Source organism: Geotrypetes seraphini, chromosome 4, assembly GCF_902459505.1.
Source record: "Geotrypetes seraphini chromosome 4, aGeoSer1.1, whole genome shotgun sequence".
In the NCBI taxonomy this organism is placed as follows: domain Eukaryota; kingdom Metazoa; phylum Chordata; class Amphibia; order Gymnophiona; family Dermophiidae; genus Geotrypetes; species Geotrypetes seraphini.
The window spans coordinates 236,338,086-236,357,732 of record NC_047087.1 but is presented as its reverse complement, the minus strand read 5'-3'; the positions used below and the strand labels follow the sequence as shown (position 1 = coordinate 236,357,732).

Sequence of the window (19,647 nt, the reverse complement as noted above, 5' to 3'; positions counted from 1 at the left end):
CGGTGAGTCTGACCTCAGTCCCGGGGAAAATGGCGGAAGCACTGATAAAAGAAAACATCGACAAACATTTTGAAAGAAACGAACTTCTGATAACCAGCCAACATGGTTTCTGCAAGGGGAGATCGTGCCTAACAAACTTATTGCACTTCTTCGAAGGAATTAAAAAAACAGATGGACAGAGGAGACCCCATAGGCATCATATATCTAGATTTCCAAAAAGCCTTTGACAAGGTGCCCCATGAACACCTACTTTGGAAACTGAAGAACCATGGGGTGGAAGGAGACGTACATAGATGGATCAGAAACTGGTTGGCGGGTAGGAAACAGAGGGTAGGAGTGAAGGACCACTACTTGGACTTGAGGAGGGTCACGAGTGGAGTCCCGCAGGGCTTGGTGCTCGGGTCGCTGCTATTTAATATATTTATAAATGATCTAGAAACAGGGACGAAGTGTGAGATAATAAAATTTGTGGACGACACCAAACTATTTAGTGGAGCTCGGACTAAAGAGGACTGCGAAGAACTGCAAAGGGACTTGAACAAACTAGGGGAATGGGTGATGAGATGGCAGATGAAGTTCAACGTTGAGAAATGTAAAGTATTACATGTGGGAAGCAGAAACTCGAGGTACAACTATACGATGGGAGGGATGTTACTGAAAGAGAGTACCCAAGAAAGGGACTTGGGGGTAATGGTGGACATGACAATGAAGCCGACGGCACAGTGCGAAGCGGCTGCTAAGAGAGCGAATAGAATGCTAGGTATAATCATGAAGGGTATTACTACCAGAATGAAAGAAGCTATCCTGCCGTTGTATCGGGCGATGGTGCGTCCGCATCTGGAGTACTGCGTCCAATATTGATCGCCGTACCTTAAGAAGGATATGGCGATACTCGAGAGGGTTCAGAGGAGAGCGACACGTCTGATAAAAGGTATGGAAAACCTTTCATACGCTGAGAGATTGGAAAAACTGGGACTCTTTTCCCTGGAGAAGAGACTTAGAGGGGATATGATAGAGACTTACAAGATCATGAAGGGCATAGAAAGAGAATAGAGGGACAGATTCTTCAAACTTTTGAAAAATAAAAGAACAAGAGGGCATTCAGAAAAGTTGAAAGGGGACAGATTCAAAACGAATGCTAGGAAGTTCTTCTTTACCCAACGTGTGGTGGACACCTGGAATGCGCTTCCAGAGGACGTAATAGGGCAGAGTACAGTACTGGGGTTCAAGAAAAGATTGGACAATTTCCTGCTGGAAAAGGGGATAGAGGGGTATAGATAGAGGATTACTGTACAGGTCCTGGACCTGTTGGGCCGTCGCATGAGCGGACTGCTGGGCACGATGGACCTCAGCGGAGGCATTGCTTATGTTCTTATGTGTGAATTGCTGTTGGGCTGGGGAAGTTTGAGAGAGCAAGCAGAGGTGCCAGACCATAGCCAGGGTTAGGGAGAGAGAAAGAAAGCTGCCTGAACCTGAATCACTGGTGCCCTGAGTCAATACTCCGTGTGGTTGAGCTGGCCCTAATGTGAGAGTGACAAACTGCAAAAATACATATTAGCTTTCAGAGGTATTTTTTGTCTATGGAAAAAGGTTTAAAGATGAGCCTCAAGCTATACTGAAAGCTGCTGGCACTGGAACGGAGGCTTTTTACCAAAGGCTTTGTAATAGGAGGAGCAATTGAAATCAAGAGGGTTTGTGAAACAGTAGTTCTGCTGTGGAAAGTGTTGTGCAAAGGATGCAGTACATAAGGTCCTAGAGTTTAAAGTTCAGAAGGGTAAGACTGAGGTATACCAAACAACAAGGAAAAAAAAAAAAGCAGTTTATAGACCTTTCATAGACAGCTGCCATTACCAGAAACATCCGCTTTATTCATGAGGTTGTTGAAGGAATGATGAGTTCTAAACACACAAGAACCAAGCCAGACATTTACAAACGTAAAACACCATGCACGTTCAGGGTGCTCTGTCCACTGCAGCTGGCAACACTTAACATTTGTAGATTACACCAGTCACAGCAAATCGAGGTTAACTACAAAAGCTTCTTACAAGCTGGTAAAGCTCCTTGACGAGTGCCTCTAGCTAGCCACTGTGTCTCTGATCAGTCTCCTTAAAATGGTGGTAACAGATGTGCCATCTGCCTTTGTAACCTGATAGAAGATTAGTTACAAGCAAGTCTGAACATCGTTTAAGCTTCTGTCAAAAAGACTGTCCAACTGTCAAACAAACGTACTATACAATCAAATATTATTCTGTGAAATTCATTTTTCAAATCGACAGTCATCTTTATTAATAGTAAGAGGGCTTTGGGAGCTTTGAATATAGATCTTTTTATTTCTTTTTTAAATGCTTTTTGTTAGTTAATTGTCGATTTCCTTATTTCATTTTTTTCTGTACTTGACTTCCTGCAATTGTGGACTTGATTATGTTAAGGTATTTCTTTTTCTGTATTATGTGTCATTTTATTATGATAGCCTGTATCTTTAGCATTTGTCTGTACAAATTGTAATACTTGTCAACTGCATTGGCCTCTGTGGCACATATTCATGCTTGTTCGTCACTTCTGCAATGTCAATCTTTTCAAATCTCTCCTCCACTGTTTCCGGACATCCGCAGCTCTTGCTCATCAGCCAGGTTCACCACATTAACCTCGATAGGCCACACCTCTCAAGGAATGTGCTCATTTGAGAAAGATCAATATGATTTTGGGGGGAGAAAAATTCCAGGGATATCTGTCCTAGTCAAACAAGTCCATTGTTCTGCAAGGAATCCTAAAAAAGAAAGGAAAATGAATAATAAATTCAGACAGCAAATATACAATGAAAATATCCTAACTGTGTAGTTAACTAGAAATCCAGCAAAGGATTATTAAATGCTAAATTCAGCTTCTTTCTAAATATTTGGCATATCATATTTATCTAAATATTTGGCTTAATTACCTTCTCATTATAGCTTGCCCACAGAAAAAGCTGAAATATCATTTGCATTACGACAGTAAATCAAAAAGTAAAGACAAAATACATTTAACAGCTTTAATAGAACTAACTATGAGCAACTGAACATATCACTTTTCCACATAGCCCCCATGTAAGACGACACTTTTGTTGTATCGTTCAACTAGCTTCTGCTTTCCTGCAGAGAAGTTTTTGGGCTGCTCTCGAAGCCAGGTGAGCACCGCTTCCTTTACTTTATCATGCTTTGTCTTTTGCTTTCCAAGTCGAAGTGATGCAGCCATGTCTCGTCGCCGTCGACAATTCTCTCCAGAATACTTGGATCTTCTTCAAACTGTCTCAGGAACTGGGTCGCAACCTCCACACGCTGTTGCTTATGTAGATCAGTAAGCTGTCTGGAAACCCATCGTGCGCAGACTTTCCTGTATCCCAAGTCATCATGCATTATGGCACATGCAGATCCATAGCCGATATCCAAATTTACAGCCAAGTAAGACTCCGTTATCCGTCAATCTTCAGTAATCAAGGCATCCACTCTGTCAATGTGCTCTTGTGTGCACGATGTTGATGGGAGACCAGAACGACCTTTGTCAGTTTCTTCCTGCTCTAAACCTTTTTACCCACTCATAAACCTTTCATTGATTCATGGTGCTATGTCCATACTGAGTCAATATCCAATGGTGAATTTCCACAGGTTTCACTTCCTTTGCCCAAAGAAAGAGCATTATTGCATGTTGTTCTTTCATGGTACAATCTTGCAATGGAGCATCCATATTTCTGACCTCATGGCTGCCACACGATTAAAGGCTGAGCACTGTACTGTGCTCTCCCCTCCTTACTAAGCCACTGAGTTACCTTGATTGCGTGCTAAACCTGGCGTTTAATTCACATGCCAGCTGCTTAATATGCTTTACATTACATTACATTAGTGACTTCTATTCCACCTGTACCTTGCAGTTCTAGGCGGATTACATTTGAAGATAGCTGGATATTACCAGGAAGTTACAAATTAGCGATTGGGTACATAGGAGAGGCTTTAGAATGAAAGAGGATGGTAGAAATTTGAGGAATACCTTTAGGGAAATTGCGGTTGAGTAGGAAGGTTACAGGTTAGTCATTGAAGGGGAGTTACAAGAGGGGAAGAGGTCGACGGGAGAATTGCAAGGAAGGGAGGAGAAGAGAGGGAGGTTTGAGAAGGCTGGATATGTTTTTTGAATAGCAGAGTTTTGATTTCCTTTCGAAAAGATTTAAAGTCAATTGTTGCTGTCAACAGGTTGGAGATAGAGGGGTCCAATTTCGCTGCCTGCGTTGCTAGGAGGCCGTCATACATCTTCTTGCACTGAGTGCTAAGTTTCAAGTTTATTGAAAGATTTGATATACCGCCTAGGCACAGTTCAAGGCGGTGTAGAACTAAAATTAAAACAGATAAAAATATAACAAAATGTATACATAATTCATGAAAACAAGCGGAAGTAGAAAGAATATGTTACCCACAGAAGTAATAAATAGGGAAGGCAGGGGAAAAGTTACAATAATATTAAAGAAAACTGGGGCAAGAAAAAACAAGAGGGGGGGAGGAAAATCCTATAAATAAAAAGTTTGCCCCCCACTTTTTTTTTTTTTTTAACAAGTGAATGTCCAAACACATTTTTTTGCACATTGAGCATGATTTATAAAATTATCCCCTCATATAGGGTTACCAGATGTCCGAATTTACCCAGATAAGTCCTCTTTTTAGAGGACTGTCCAAGCATCTGGATTAGAGAATGACACGGTGGCGGTTTACCCGCGGCCACCACATTTTAGCCGCGGGTCACCCGCCGAAACGGGGAACGAAAACTAGCAGTCGCTGCGGCGACGGGGACAAGGCCATTCACCGCCCGTGGGGCGGTGAATGGTCTTGTCCCCGCAGTGAGGCATGAAGGATCACGCGGTCCCCGCAGCCCACACCCGCCTGCCCAATCGATCCTAGTGTTTAGCCAGCTCTCTCCCTTCTCCTCACCTTAGTTTGTAGGTTTTCTTTTTCGACGACCCGCACGCTATCAGAGAGCCGCGCACCCGCTGCTGCTCAGTTTCGATCTTCTGCTCTGACGCAACCGGAAACAGGAAGTTGTAGCAGAGCAGAAGATTGAACACTGAGCAGCCGCGCGTGCGCGGCTCTTTGGGAAAGCGTGCATGTCGCCGAAAAACAAAACCTACAAACTAAGGTGAGGAGAAGGGAGAGAGCTGGCTAAACAGTAGGATCCATTGGGCAGGCGTGTGGTGGCTGCGGGGACCGTGCGATCGCTCGTGTTCCCGGCTCAAATTGGAAGGAGGGAGTGAAAGGGAAAAGGATTCTGGGCCAAGGGGATGAAGACGGAAAGAAAAACCCACAGCAGGAAAGAAAGGGAAGGACAGGCAGGTGAGCCAGATGCTAGAAGCAAGGGGGGGGGGGGAGGGGAAGAAAGAGGGGAAAAAGCTAGATGGGGTTGAAAAGAAGAGACACACTGGTATGGAAGAGGAAGATAGGGGAAATCTGGACACAGGAAGGTAACAGAAAGAGGGGAAATTATGTGCATGGGGCATAGGGACAGTGACATAAAGGGGACATGCCATGGGGATGGTATATGGACACAGGGGGGGGGGCAATGGCAGATACATAGGGGAGATATTAGAAATGGGGAAAATAGCACAGAAGCGAGATGGTTTGTGGGGATGGGACAGGGACCGAGCTTGCAGGCTCCAGTGGCTTGCACAAATTACATTGTAACGTGCCATGAAAATAAGAGGGAGGAAGGTAGATAGATAGGCCACGCGAGAAGAGCTGAAGGGTAGTAGAAAGGAACAGATGGTAAAGGAGGAAGGGAAGGGTGGTGGTGGAAAGGAATAGGACAGACATTGAAGGAGGGTGGAGAGAAACAGACCCCGAAGGGAAATGTGGAAGACAGAGTGGGAAGAAGACAGATGCCAGACTATGGGGGAGCGGAGGGAAGAAGATGGGTGCTAGACCAATTGGGGGGGGGGGGGTGAAGGGAGAGGCACAGTAACAGCAAATGGAAGACGTAGAGAGAAGACACACAGTGGATGGAAGGAATTGAATGAGAAGATGTGGAAATCAGAAACCAGACAACAAAGGTAGAAAAAAAAATTATATTTATTTATTTTTTGCTTTAGGATAAAATAGTATATTAGTTGTGTTGATAAAAATTTATAAACAAAGCCCTGCCAGCTGAACATCTCTTTCTCTAGTTCAGCAGCAGGAACTTTGATTTATAAGAAAGGAATAAGCTAAATACAGTGGTGCCTCACACAACGAACTTAATTGGTTCCAGGAGCAAGTTTGTTATGCGAAAAGTTCGTTATGTGAAACGCGTTTTCCCATAACAATACATGTTAAAAAAAATAATTCGTTCTGTAGCATAAAATATGCTAAGATGACATAAAAAAAGATAAATTTTTTGTTATTATTTTTATTTAGATACATCTAAAAACATACCGTATTTGCCGGCGTATAAGACGACTTTTCAGTACCTTAAAATCCTCCCCAAAGTCGGGGGTCGTCTTATACGCCGGGTACTGTTTACATGCCCTTACTTTACATGCCCTAACATCTCCTTCTTTACCTCCTTACGGTGCTTACGGTAAGTCCTCCTGGCCACGGCGACCCCCTAACCCCACCCCGCACTACATTACGGGCAGGAGGGATCCCAGGCCCTCCTGCCCTCGACGCAAACCCCCCTCCCCCCAACGACCGCCCCCCCCCAAGAACCTCCGACCGCCCCCCCAGCCGACCCGCAACCCCCCTGGCCGACCCCCACGACACCCCCACCCCCCTTCCCCGTACCTTTCTGTAGTTGGCCGGACAGACGGGAGCCAAACCCGCCTGTCCGGCAGGTAGCCAACGACGGAATGAGGCCAGATTGGCCCATCCATCCCAAAGCTCCGCCTACTGGTGGGGCCTAAGGCGCCTGGGCCAATCAGAATAGGCCCGGGAGCCTTAGGTCCCTCCTGGGGGCAGGGCCTGAGGCACATGGTCGGGTTGGGCCCATGTGCCTCAGGCCCCGCCCCCAGGAGGGACCTAAGGCTCCCGGGCCTATTCTGATTGGCCCAGGCGCCTTAGGCCCCACCAGTAGGCGGAGCTTTGGGACGGATGGGCCAATCCGGCCTCATTCCGTCGTTGGCTGCCTGCCGGACAGGCGGGTTTGGCTCCCGTCTGTCCGGCCAACTACAGAAAGGTACGGGGAAGGGGGGTGGGGGTCGGCCAGGGGGGTCGCGGGTCGGCTGGGGGGGCGGTCGGAGGTTCTTGGGGGGGGCGGTCGTTGGGGGGAAGGGGGGTTTGCGTCGAGGGCAGGAGGGCCTGGGATCCCTCCTGCCCGTAATGTAGTGCAGGGTGGGGTTAGGGGGTCGTCGTGGCCAGGAGGACTTGGGCTCCCTCCTGGCCCGATATTGTGTGGGGAGTTGGGGAATCGGCGGGGCAAGAGGGCTTGGGCTCCTTTTTGCCCCGATCGTGTCGGGGAGTCGGGGGGGGGGGGCAAGAGGGAGCCAGGCGGAGAGAGGGCAGTTAAGCGCAGTGCCTGCGCGGAAGGATGCAGCTCGGGCGACTTCGTTGTGTGAAACGAAGTTCGTTGTACGGATCAAGACATAAAGTTCGTTGTGCGCAGCGTTCGCTGTGCGAGGCGTCCGTTATGCGAGGCACCACTGTATTACAGTACTAAGGCTTATATGGATGCAGCGGGGACGGTGACGGGGCGGTGAATGGGATGGCAGTGGCGGTGACGGGGCGGTGAAAGGGATGGCGGTGACGGGACGGAGAAGGGAACGGCGGTGACGGGGCGGTGCAGAGGATGGTGGGCCGGTGACGGGGACAGATTTTTTCCCCGTGCCATTCTCTAATCTGGATGGCAGTTTGTCCAGGTTTTGAAAAGTTTCCAGCTCGGGACTGTGGCAGGAGGGCAGCTGCACAAGCGCAGATGCAGCGTGGCGATGTTGCGTCTGCGCATGTGCCCTCCCAATGCAGCTCCGAGCATGAAAAGAAGTTGGGGGCGTGGCTGGGGCAAAACAGGGCGGGGATAGGGGGTGGAACCATGGGTCCAGATTTTACAATCGTAAAATCTCATAACCCTACCCTCATACGACTAGCTTATTTGTGCGTGCTGGCCTTTTCTTATCGCACAGGTCCCTAAACTGACAATACTTTGCTTGTAATGTATTATACAAATTCAAGATCCAAGACTGTTACTTCACACTGACAAATCCTTGAATCAGTGTGTGCAAGTGTTAGCTAAAATTTATGGACCCTTTATATTGTGTTAATTTACAAGCATGGAATGGGGCAGGAAATAGGCAGATAACATGGACCAATTAACAGCAAAGATGTTGGACATGCCCCAAACACTTACCCTCTAATTCTATAAACTTGCACACTTGAATTTCTGACATTATATGTGCTGCGTTATTGATGACATCATCAGTACATAGAAGGCCCCAGCGAGAAGGCCGTGAAGCAGCCTGCGAGTGCTGCTGGCCCAATGCTCCTCTGCCAGAAGGTATTTATGGTCAAGGTGAGCGTTGATCGGTTGAGAAGGAAGGATGGAGGGTCAGTGGGGGTTCGGTGGTTTGGCTGAGCCGCAGCGGTTGCTCAAGGGTTCTGCTGTACAGGGTGATGGGAGGGATAGAAAGATGCTGCAGAGGGGAGACACAAGGGGATGGGTGAGAGAGGAGGAAAGATGTTGCACATGTGAGGGAAAGGAAAGAGGGAGAATTGGGGTGAAGGAGAGGAAGGGAGAGATGATCATGTACATGAAAAAAATAAGCCCTACCCGAAGATAAGACTTAGTGCCTTTTTTGGGCCCCAAATGAATATAAAACACTGTCTTATTTGTGGGGAAACATGGTACATATGTTGCATTTTTATTGCGTAATTTAATAATTGCCTTTAATTTCTGGTTTGCCCTGGTATATTTTGAGAAATGTTGAAGACGACATGTGCGTGAAGAGGACTCCTTATCTAAGTAAAGTGCTTTCATGTTCTTTTCCAACTTCTATTGGTTACTTTACAAGCATGTTTGTACAGAAGTGCTATAATGGGTCCCATGACCTGCTTGCACAAACGGGAAACTCTACTTTATCTTGAAATCTCCCACAACTTTTCTTAAACTGCTGTCAGCTTCATCAGATGACACTCATATAAGTAAACTTGAAGTGACAGTCCATGCCTTGTATTCCTACTGTTCCATGGATTAGGTTCCTTCCTTCTCAATTTTCCTAGTGCTCCCATGGCGAAGGATGGTGTGTAGCAAACTATAAACTCAACAAAATCGGCAAAAAATATGGGAAGAGGAGGACACCTCTTCCCATATACTCAAGAGAAAGGTGATGAATGAAGATGTCTTTGAAAAATTTCAGCCCGGGGGATACCGATTAGAAGTACTGAACCATACTACAGTTACCTGATACTGAAGTCTCTTACACTTATAGATTTATTTAGTAGGAGATTTTTCATAGACATCTTCATTCATCCCCTTTTTCTTGAGTATATGGGAAGTATTTTTTGCCGATTTCTGATGACCTTCCACCAACACCTCCAACACTTCATCTTGATATTGAGTATTAATAATAATAACAATTTATATACCGCAATACCGTTAAGTTCTATGAGTGTTGTAGGAAATAACTCACACTCAGGGAACGTTCCCTCTTGACAAACTTGTTAAGAAAATTAGAAAGTATAAGAAACTCAACCACTATAAAAATAAAACTGAACTTGGCTTTTTTTTATGAGTGAGCATTAAAAACTACTGTAGTACCTAGAAAGGCAACCAAAATGCTTAATACAGCAACATTCCTGGGAAATTATTAATACTGGTTCAATAAAAGGGTATGTCACTGCTTACAAAAAAACCTTGCAGCAGCAAATTTAAGAACATAAAGCAACTTAGCCAAGGCAGATTTAAGGTCTAACCATCATCACAAGATGAGAAAAAAAGATGGTGAAATTTATTCATACCTGTTAGTTGCTTTTCCTCAAGTCATACTATACCAATCTGCATCTATGGGTTTTATCCCTTTCTGAATAGCAGATGGAAGTAGAGAACCTGAACTTTACCAATGATTTCATCAATATAAAGGGCTGGTGCCTGCTGGAACCCTTCAATATTACTTTGCTCAAGCAGTATAGGATCCAGACAAACACTTTCTCCATAGGAAGGAGAGAACCAAAACCCTACACAATTCCTAAAACCACAGTCTTCCAGAGCGGGTCCTGGACTGGTATAGCTATGAATAAATTTCATCTTCTTTACTGCCCATTAGACCAGACTGCATCAAAAGAATGAACAACTGCAGTCGTAGGGGGAAGATCAGGGCCCCCTGAATGGCTGCCCTGCCAAAAGCTGCATTCTGTTTGGATTGTAATGCTTTATAAAGGAATGCAGCAACCACCAGCTCACCTCTTGGTAGATATCTCTTGGTGCTACAATGCTTCCCGGGCCTGGGTTGAGTGAGCCTGCAGTCTTAACAAAACAATATTGCACCTCACTATGCAGGCTACTTCAATGGCCAACTGAATTCAGCATACTATAAACATCTTAGATGCTGCCTCTCTTGTGCGGACACTGAAACACTAAAAAGAGGTTGCTAGAGTAGCTAATGGGGTGGAGAAGAGGAAGGAAGAGATGCAGCAAAGATTAGTCACCATCAAATACCCATAACCCACCCTACACAAAACCAGCCAAATGCAATTTGCAGAAGGAAATAAAAAAATACTACTACTACTACTATTAATTATTTCTACAGCACTACCAGAGGCACGCAGCACTGTAGAGTTACAAAAAATTACTACCTAAGACACATGTGTCAAACACAAGGCTCACGGGCTGAATCTAGCCTGCCTGGCCTTTTTATGTGGCCCGCAGCAATGCTCCCAAACTTCCCCTTCTCAGAGTTGTGTGTCCTCCCTCCCGCGCCGGTCCGACATCGAATGTACAGGAAAGGCCTTTTGACAGTAGACACACCTATACTTTTCTAAAAAGCCACTTTCATAATGGAACATGTCTGGCACACAGCGAATGGTTTTATAAAATTATATTCAAAGTGGTTAAAAGGGGAAATTATTTTTTCAAAATCAAACCAGTAAAGTACAGCTGCAGGGCATAGAAAGATCTTGCATTTACAGACTCTCAAAGGCAATAAACAAAAAGCATTATGCGTACATAAACATGTGTGCAATGCAAGAGTCTAGGATTCTGCAATGCCATTTGCAAACGACGTACCTCAAACTGCAGCTCGGAACGAAACAGAACGCTCCCCTTAGGGATTTCCAAGGTCGGTCTTGCACCCTTCCTCCAGGCAGCCTCTCCATCAACGAGGTCGAAGCCAGCCCGATGTATCCAACCTCCCCCATGTGCGTTGAGAAATAGACACGAGGAAGCACTCAACAACCAACTGGTATCGATCCCTCTCTCACATACACTCTCTCTTCCCATGCCTACTACCGTCTCTGCGTTTCTCACCCCGACTCCTAGCTTCAAACTTGTCTTTGAGGTCGCTAGTCCTACGAGACGCCCGCAAGGAAACCTTTTTCCGGTGCCCCGCCCCCTCTCACGCAGCCTCGTTCCCTCTGCCGGAAACAGGAAGTCGCATCAGAGGGGGCGGGGCGCCGAAGAAGGAAAGCGTCTGTGTTGGTATCGGTGTTGGGTAACTTGTATGGATCACTGTCGCTCCCGGCGACCTCAAAGACGAGCTTGAAGGTAGGACGCTGGAGCGGGGAGTTTGAGAGAGATTGAGAGAGTCCGGACCGTTGGGGGGCAGAGATAGAGAGCAGGAGCAGGTGTAAGAGTGCGGGTGGGGTACGGGAGTGGAGGGGTAGATGCCGGACTGCTGGGGGGGAGGGAGGGGGGAGGAGGAGACAGGCTGGACCGGCGAGAGTGGAACTTGCTGATTAGTCTTTGAGTATGTTTAAAGCTATTAGGGAAGAGACGAATTTTCTTACCCAGTAAAAGACAGTTAGTGGAAAAGTGTTCCAGATTATATTAGCAGACTTGGAAATGTATACTATTTCTGAAGTGCTCTCTGTGTGTTCAAAACGCAGTTCACTAAATATAGTCTTAGCTTAGATGAACGTGCACTTCCATATGTAGTCGTTTAATTTTTAAAACACTTTTCTATTTCTCTCAGAATACGTTCCCATTGCAAATTTCTGCACTGTTATAGTTTTGCAGCATTACCTCATAATTTTTGGGTTTAATTCCAGTCCCTATTTTTTTCACTACACTCTGGCTGTATATGAACTGAATGGAAAGTTTATGCCTAATAATAATAGTAGCATGTCATCAGACAATGGGTTAGAAAGTATAGCCTTGAATTAATAGTTGAGTGTGGGAGAGAAGCCTCCAAAGGTAGAGTGGTTGAGGTTTTTCAGAAGTCTGTAAGATTGATACAGACCTTGGTAGAGTTCCTGGACAGGATTGATAATTTTCTTACTAAACAGGGAGTAGCTTGGATTTACTTATTGACACTCATACCAGAACCCAGAATGTCAAAATTACATCACCACCAGATATGGCCAATCTTCTTTCCAAACCATATACTATAATCATATGCCTACAAGAACACAAACCAAGATATCTATGTCATGAACCCTAATGAAATAATGTAAATCCTGGACATGAGCAGGCTCTTCTGAACTGTAAATCACATTGCTGCTGGGGCATATTAACGATCCATAAATACTAATGTAATTCTTTTACATGTCCATATACTATTTGATGATCATGATTATTTTAGACAATTTTAAAGTGAAAATGTAGAGCAGTGTATTGCAAACTGTAGTGTGCCACTGGTGATTTAGGGTTATACACAATAGAGAGATGTCAAAGATCTTTTTATTTTATGTTCATACTTATTCATTCATTCAATTTTCTATACCATTCCCCCAAGGGAGCTCAGAATGGTTTACATGTATTTATTCAAGTACTCAAGCATTTTTCCATTGTTGGAATGGGGGGGATGCCTCAAGGCTTTTTCTTATCCCCCTTTGTTGTTTAATACCTATTTATAACGTTTGGGAGAGATTGTGGGGTGCTTAGATCTGTTTATACATGTATGTAGATAGTGTCCAACTTTTGCTGCTGGTGTAAGATGTGTAATTAATTGACAGTTGACTAGATCAGTGGTTCTTAAACCTGTCCTGGGGGACCCCAGCTAGTCAGGTTTTAAAGCTATAGCTAATAAATATGCATGAGGCAGATTTGCATACAGTAGATGTGATAGGCATGCAAATCTGCCTCATGCATATTTATTAGGGATAGCTTAAAAATCCGACTGACTAGAGGTCCACCAGGACAGATTTAAGAACCACTGGACTAGATCAATTGAGTAGAGGAGTAGTGTAGTGGTTAGAGCACCAAGCTTGAAAACAGGGAAAGCCTGGTTCAAATTCCAATGTGGCACCTTGTAATCTTGGCCAAGTCACTTAACTTTTCATTGCCTCAAGTACAAACTCCCCCCCCCTTTTTAAAAAAACTGCAAAAGTGGTTTTTAGTGCCGGCCGACGCGCTGAATGCTCTGCATTATTCCTGACGCTCATAGCAAATTAGCTTGTTTGGGGGTGGGGTGATAAAGGAAGAGTTTAAAGGTGTTTCTTATGCTAAAGCTGATTGCTATTCCCTGAGAGGCGTCTATGAGGGCTTTGGGTATGGTTAGATAGTGAGGGAGTGGGTGAGACATGGATAGGCACGTGATCTGGAAAGCTTTTTGTAGCCCGAGGTTGGCAGGGCATTTTCATCTCAACTTTTGAAGGACATGCTTTGTTGTTGGTTGTTTTGTCCTTTATATTAACTACATTATATTTTTGCAGTGCCTTAAATGTACAGTTACTGGTTTAAATGTCAACTTCTAAGGGTACTGTAAGTACAGTAGTTCAAATTGTATCAGCTTGCATCTGGTGGGAGTTAAAAGATGTGAGAGCAGTAAGGAGTTCTTGGCCATGTTATATTGGCTTTCTGTTCAGAAAAAGTGCTGGTATAACATACATGATTGTGGTGAACCAGTGGCCTGATTAATTTGCTTGGGTGCTTGCAAAGGTACATGCTGTGGAGGATCCTACCTTCTGTGCAGGGTAATTTATTGATAGTGCCAACTGAGAAGGCACTTAAGAAAGACGAAGAGGTAGAACATTTGGGGTAACTGCATCCGGAGTAGAATGTGTTACCCAGCATTTGAAGCCTCACTTTGGTAGAAGGATATGTATGAGGCTGCATGTAGGAGGGGTGCTTTTTTTTTGTTGGTACTGTATACTGTTGTAAACCATTTTGAATTACGGTAGGTTTCCTCACAGAACTTGTAAAAATTTATAAATATATAAAATGAAAGAAATAATTGGCTTTCGTGGGTATGCATTAGACAGGCATAATGATGCAAAAACGGTAAGTTTCTACAGATTTGGAATAGTTAAATGAATATGTAATTAAAAATTAAAAGAAGTGTTACAATCAGAATTTTTTTTTTTAAAGGGCAGATATTGTATGTGTGTGGTTTCCCCTCACCCCAAACTGTCGGCATGAAAAGCAATAATATTGTTGCTATTTCAAAATAGGTTGTCCCTTAAATATTTACAGATTACTGAAAGTTTTTAGGTTTTTTTCTTAATTATTTGGTGCATGTTTATAACCAGATAATGCTTTTTCATGAAAGCAAAACACCAGTTCAGTTACTAGGTTACATTGTAGATTCAACAGTAATTCAGATATGTATTTCTTTTTCTAAGAGGCAGCTCAGGAACATGCCTAATGGAGTTATTTCCAACCTCTTTCTGTGAGAGCCTGGGAGAGTAGAGAAGAGGGAAGAAGCCATTTGAAAGTAGAGATTCCCTTGCTACTGTTTGTGTATTAGTTTCAGTGCTCTCTTAGAAATGCTTTAAAAACCAGTTTTTTGGCAAGATTTTCTCTGGAACCTCTTATCTGATCTAACCTGTTTTCAGCCTTTTTGCTGGTTTTTTTTTCCCCATGCCAAATTTAGTTAAGTTCCCTTTAAATATTTGAAGCGTTATTTTACCCACAAATAGATTCCAATCTCTTATGTATAATTTCTTTCCAACATCCATCGAGGTGGAATGAATAATAAAATTAAAATCATGTGGCCTTCAGTTCTTTGGAATTCCAACCTAGTTCAGACCTGCCCTAATCCTGTTCACGTCCTTTAATATTAGTGTGTAATGAGGAAGCATCACAAACCTTCTTTTCAGACGACTGACCAAATATCCCCCCCCCACTTCTTCCATTTAGCCCAACCACTGCCATTTCAGTCTTATGGCTGAGATCATAGATAACTTTTCTCATTAGAACCTGGAACAAATGTACTAGGTGTTACTTTCAGAAGTGATGTCGCATCTTCCTTTCTCTCCCTCTCCTCCTTAGACCCCCTTGAAGTCTGAGACAGATGCTTTTGCAGCCTTCTCTGTCCCAGCACACACGTGCACCAGAAGTTAAATCTGAGTCATCTCCATGACAGGTAATAGGCTGCACATCCATGGATGGATAGCTGGATATGTGACAATATAATAATAGAAAGGTTTGTGTGCTCTATGGAGTATACAGGTTCCAAAGGTGGTATTAAAATGCTGTCTCTCCATCAGTCATCCCACTAGACCAGTGGAGGCACCCCAGCCAACAGGTTTTCAGGACATTCACAATGATTATTTATTGGGGGCAATACATGCCAGTCTCTCTCTCTCTTGAATATTCATTGTGAATATCCTGAAAAACTGTTGGCTGGGGTGCCTCCAGAAAGAGGTTTGTGAACCACTGCACTAGTCTAACCTCAGAAACCTCTCTCCTGCCCCCCCCCACCACCACTTATGTGCATACATTTACCAACTAATGCCTGTGTCATCACCCTTCATCATTGTCCTCACCCATAAAAGTCCTTTTCATACAGTTCCTCTTGTCTTCCTCTCATCTTTATGTTCTGTCTGCCTTTTAAACCTACATTGTCAATGGGTTTAAATTCACTTGTTGCTATACCACTGCTTATTTGCTGGTGTATTTCAGGTAGACTTGAGAATGGAAGATAATTCATAGACCTAAGGCATCTGTTGTATATCAGAGTGCTAGTACTAAGTTGACTTGAAATCATGATAATGGATTTTAGGAGCTCTTTGTTGCCTTTTGTGAGACTCCTTGAATGTCACCTGAGCAATTGTAGAAAATGTTCCTATAGCCTCGAAGCAGCAGAATGAACTGGCTGAATACATTCTTTTTATTGCAAATCATTCTAGTGTGTACAGCAGTTCTTTCAGGTTTTCACTGAAGTTGGCCAGTCAAGGAAAGCAATGAGAAAGTGGAGTCTCGCCATTGGATTCAATGCTTGTGCTTGCCACAATTTGATGTTTAACTGAATTTCTATTCCGGCAGTAATTTAACAGGGTGTAATTTCTGAGCTATAAATATGTGCAAAGAATGGGGTGAGAACAGAGGAGCTACTTAAGCTAATAAACTGGAAACATTGTAGTTCCCTAGGTGTGGACATTACATATTCTCTTTGCAGATTCACTTTTTTGGTTTTTAAAGGTCACAGTACTTAAGATTGGTAAATATCTGAGCAAAAAAGAAATTGATAGTCTGTTCTTAGTTTTATCATTTAAACTGTTTAGGAGATATCATGTGTTTTCAGATCTGGAAGAGTGGAACCTGAGCCAAAACTTTCAAACAAAAACTGGTCTAGCAGCAGTTATAAAAAGGGGTGGTCATTTTGCAGAAGCCAGTCTTCTCACTTGAAGAGCTATTCTGACTCTTCAACTTTTATAGAAAGGAAAGGATTTGGCCCATTCTGTTCAGTTTTAGAATATAAATACGAGCAAGTTGGGTTTATTTTCCTGTGTTCCTTCTGCCCTTATTGAAAGGAAGGACTCGATTCACATGATTCATGGCAGGCCGACTGATCCACAACGGGTCAGCATGCAAATGAAGGCGATCAGAGAAACGCCCCCCCACTGACCACACGTATTGCTAGTGAGCGATCCTGAAGCATGCGCAGACCATCTTCTTTGCCTGTAGATGGTCTGTGCATGCTTATCAGAGCTGTGAAACCGCCTCTATTGAGCTGCTTGAGCGTGTGATGGGGGTAGGGTGCCCATGAGCAGAGCAGGGAGTATTTTTGAAACTTTTTGCGAGCCTGTTTACTCTCCTGTGTCCCAGGCTAGCTTGCCTTTCCCTGCAGTTCCCACGGGTTTAAAGTGGGGCTGTACTGTGGGGAAGGGAAGGCTAGCCTAGGACACGGGAGGGTAAAAATGTATTTCTGCCCCAAATCCCGGTGGCTGATTTGCTTCTTCTCCTGTGAGCCTGTGCCACCCTGACTCTCCTGCCGCCCCAACTGCTCTCTGCCACCCTTCCCCATGAATAATGTCAGCATTTTACTGAAGTAAGGGCAGAAATAACAAGAAAGAAAACAATCTTCGGCTCTGAATCAGGAAAACCTACTCAGAATGGAGAGGAGACCAGATAAGAGTTTTTTATGTGCAGGCCAGTGGAAAGGATGTGAGCCGACTGGTCCTCAGCAGTCGCTTGTTTTGGGATTGGCAGCCCAGTCGGTGTTCCTCATTTTCTTTAGTGAATTGCTGCCTGTCTACATTTGCATGCACGGATCGGAATCAGATCGGCCACGAGGTTAGTGAATCGGGTCGGGGTCACAAACCGATCAGTAAGCTTTGTGAATTTAGCCCATAGTAGGGCCTGAGAACTACTGTAAATATGCATTTCAGTTTCCAAATTAATTACCATATGTTATCTATTTAATGTTTCATGTTTATTAAAATTTGATGCAAACGCTTATAACGTAGTTGCAAAGTGAATTACAAATATAAAAAAATAAAAATGGGTAACAGGAATATTTCACACATACGTTAACAAAAATAGACAGACTTATAGACAACAATGGGGGAGGGGGTGGAACTCAAAATTTTTTAGAAAAAGATAACAATGAAGGGTCCCACTTATCCTACAATTCTAATTGGGTAACAGAAAACATACATATTCTATAAATATATATCATGAAACATACACTGGTAAAATACTTAAATCTTGGCAGTCTTGCAAGAGCACATAAAAGTGAAAAACTAAAATACTTAAAAACAAATGATCACAATAAAAACAAATTAAGAACAGAATATTCATTCATATAAGACAGTTTTTACCAGTTTCCTGAACTGCAGCAAGCCCAACATTCGTCTTATCTCATAGGGCAGCAAATTCTAACATATCGGGCCGTGTACCATCAGCATAGTATTACGGTAGCTAGAAAGCTACACCACAGTCAAAGATGACACGGCTAAACACAGCCTATCTACTGACCATAAATCTCATGTAGGTTGATTAAAACCGCAACAAGGAAGATAATACAGGTGGCCCATCACATTTCAACAACTTGAAAATCAAGCAAAGAATCTTAAACTCAATATGTGAACTGATGGGCAACCAATGTAAATCTCTCAGAATCGGGATCACGTGCTCAAATCTTGAAACCCACATAATAGTCCGTGCAGCAACCTGTAATGCCTGAACAACATTTTTCAGTAAACTGAGGTACAATGAATGCATTACAATAATCGAATACAGGAATCAACATAGCGCTGATAGCAGTCTTAAAATTTTGCACAGACTAATAATAATAATAATTTTATTTTTATATACCGCCAAAGCCACAATAGTTCAAGGCGGTTTACAATAAGAAGAGCTGGACAGTCAGCGAAAAAATAACAATGAAGTCTTTGAATACATGATTATTTGTAGGGAGGGAGAGAGACAGAGTAAAAAAGTTACAATGTAGGAACATCAAGTACATATAAGACTTTAAGAGTTCTTGGTTACAAATTGGTTGAACAGGTTGGTTTTAACTAGTTTTCTGAAATTAAGATAGGATGAGGAGTGCTTGATGATGTTGCCTAGCCAGCCGTTCTGTTGACTTGCTTATCCCTTAATCTACGCAAAAGATGAAGTTTAAAAAATGCCTGAGAGACCTCTGACTTAACTTATCTAGTCATCCATTGCCCTATAGCTCGTGTGTAACCATATTAAACTGATATACACTTGCATACACAAAACATTTAACTCTGTAGTTATTCATTTATTCATCTTTAAAATTAGAGCATTTAATTGAAAAATGTGCCATGCCATTTTTCAACATAGGCCTGTATTATTGAACAGTTTATCACCAAATCTGTGACAGATTCATCTAAAAATAACATTAAAGCAGTTATTTTTCTGATGAGCATTGGAATTCTAATATGAGGTTTGATAACAATATTCTGTTCTTAATTTGTAAACTATTTTTAACATCATTTCTGTTCTATGTTCAGGATTCACCAATGACAATTTTTAGTAGGTTTGACACGGTACTCTGATTTTACTGGGATGGTACACAAAACACAATACAATAAAGACTTACCGGTATATACACATAGGCTTAAAAGCACATTACTCTGAGCTCAAAGGTGAAAGAGTGATCTACTGTCAACTATCTACTTATACTGAGATTCAGTTCAATTCTCAAACTCCATAGCCCAGCAACCCATTTCACAAACAGGAAACAGACTTACTTGATGTTCAGAAAAAAGTTAATTGACCTTCTGCTATACCTTCGACTATGAGGATTCCATATCTCTGCAACTTTGACCCAAAAGGTCTATGCTCTACATCAATGTTCTTCAACCTTTTTACACCTGTGGACTG

At 43.2% G+C, this 19,647-nt stretch overlaps 1 protein-coding gene and 1 long non-coding RNA gene across 5 annotated transcripts in view; one reads left to right on the top strand and one right to left on the bottom strand.

The window, feature by feature from the left end:
- Positions 1 to 1,797: 1,797 nt before the first annotated feature.
- Positions 1,798 to 11,497, bottom strand: LOC117359392. Its single transcript, XR_004539218.1, has 2 exons — positions 11,197 to 11,497; positions 1,798 to 2,767 (listed from the first exon to the last, which is right to left on the bottom strand). It is a non-coding gene; the product is annotated as an uncharacterized LOC117359392 (long non-coding RNA).
- A 29-nt stretch (positions 11,498 to 11,526) lies between these two features.
- MAPK8 (mitogen-activated protein kinase 8) overlaps positions 11,527 to 19,647 on the top strand; it is an 84,613-nt gene continuing 76,492 nt past the window's right edge. For 3 of the 4 annotated variants that reach the window (XM_033942082.1, XM_033942084.1, XM_033942086.1), the window contains exon 1: positions 11,536 to 11,673. The gene's annotated coding sequence lies outside the window, so the exon portion shown is untranslated. Of the gene's footprint in view, positions 11,674 to 19,647 lie in introns of all 4 variants that reach the window. The other variant, XM_033942085.1, reaches the window with a different exon arrangement.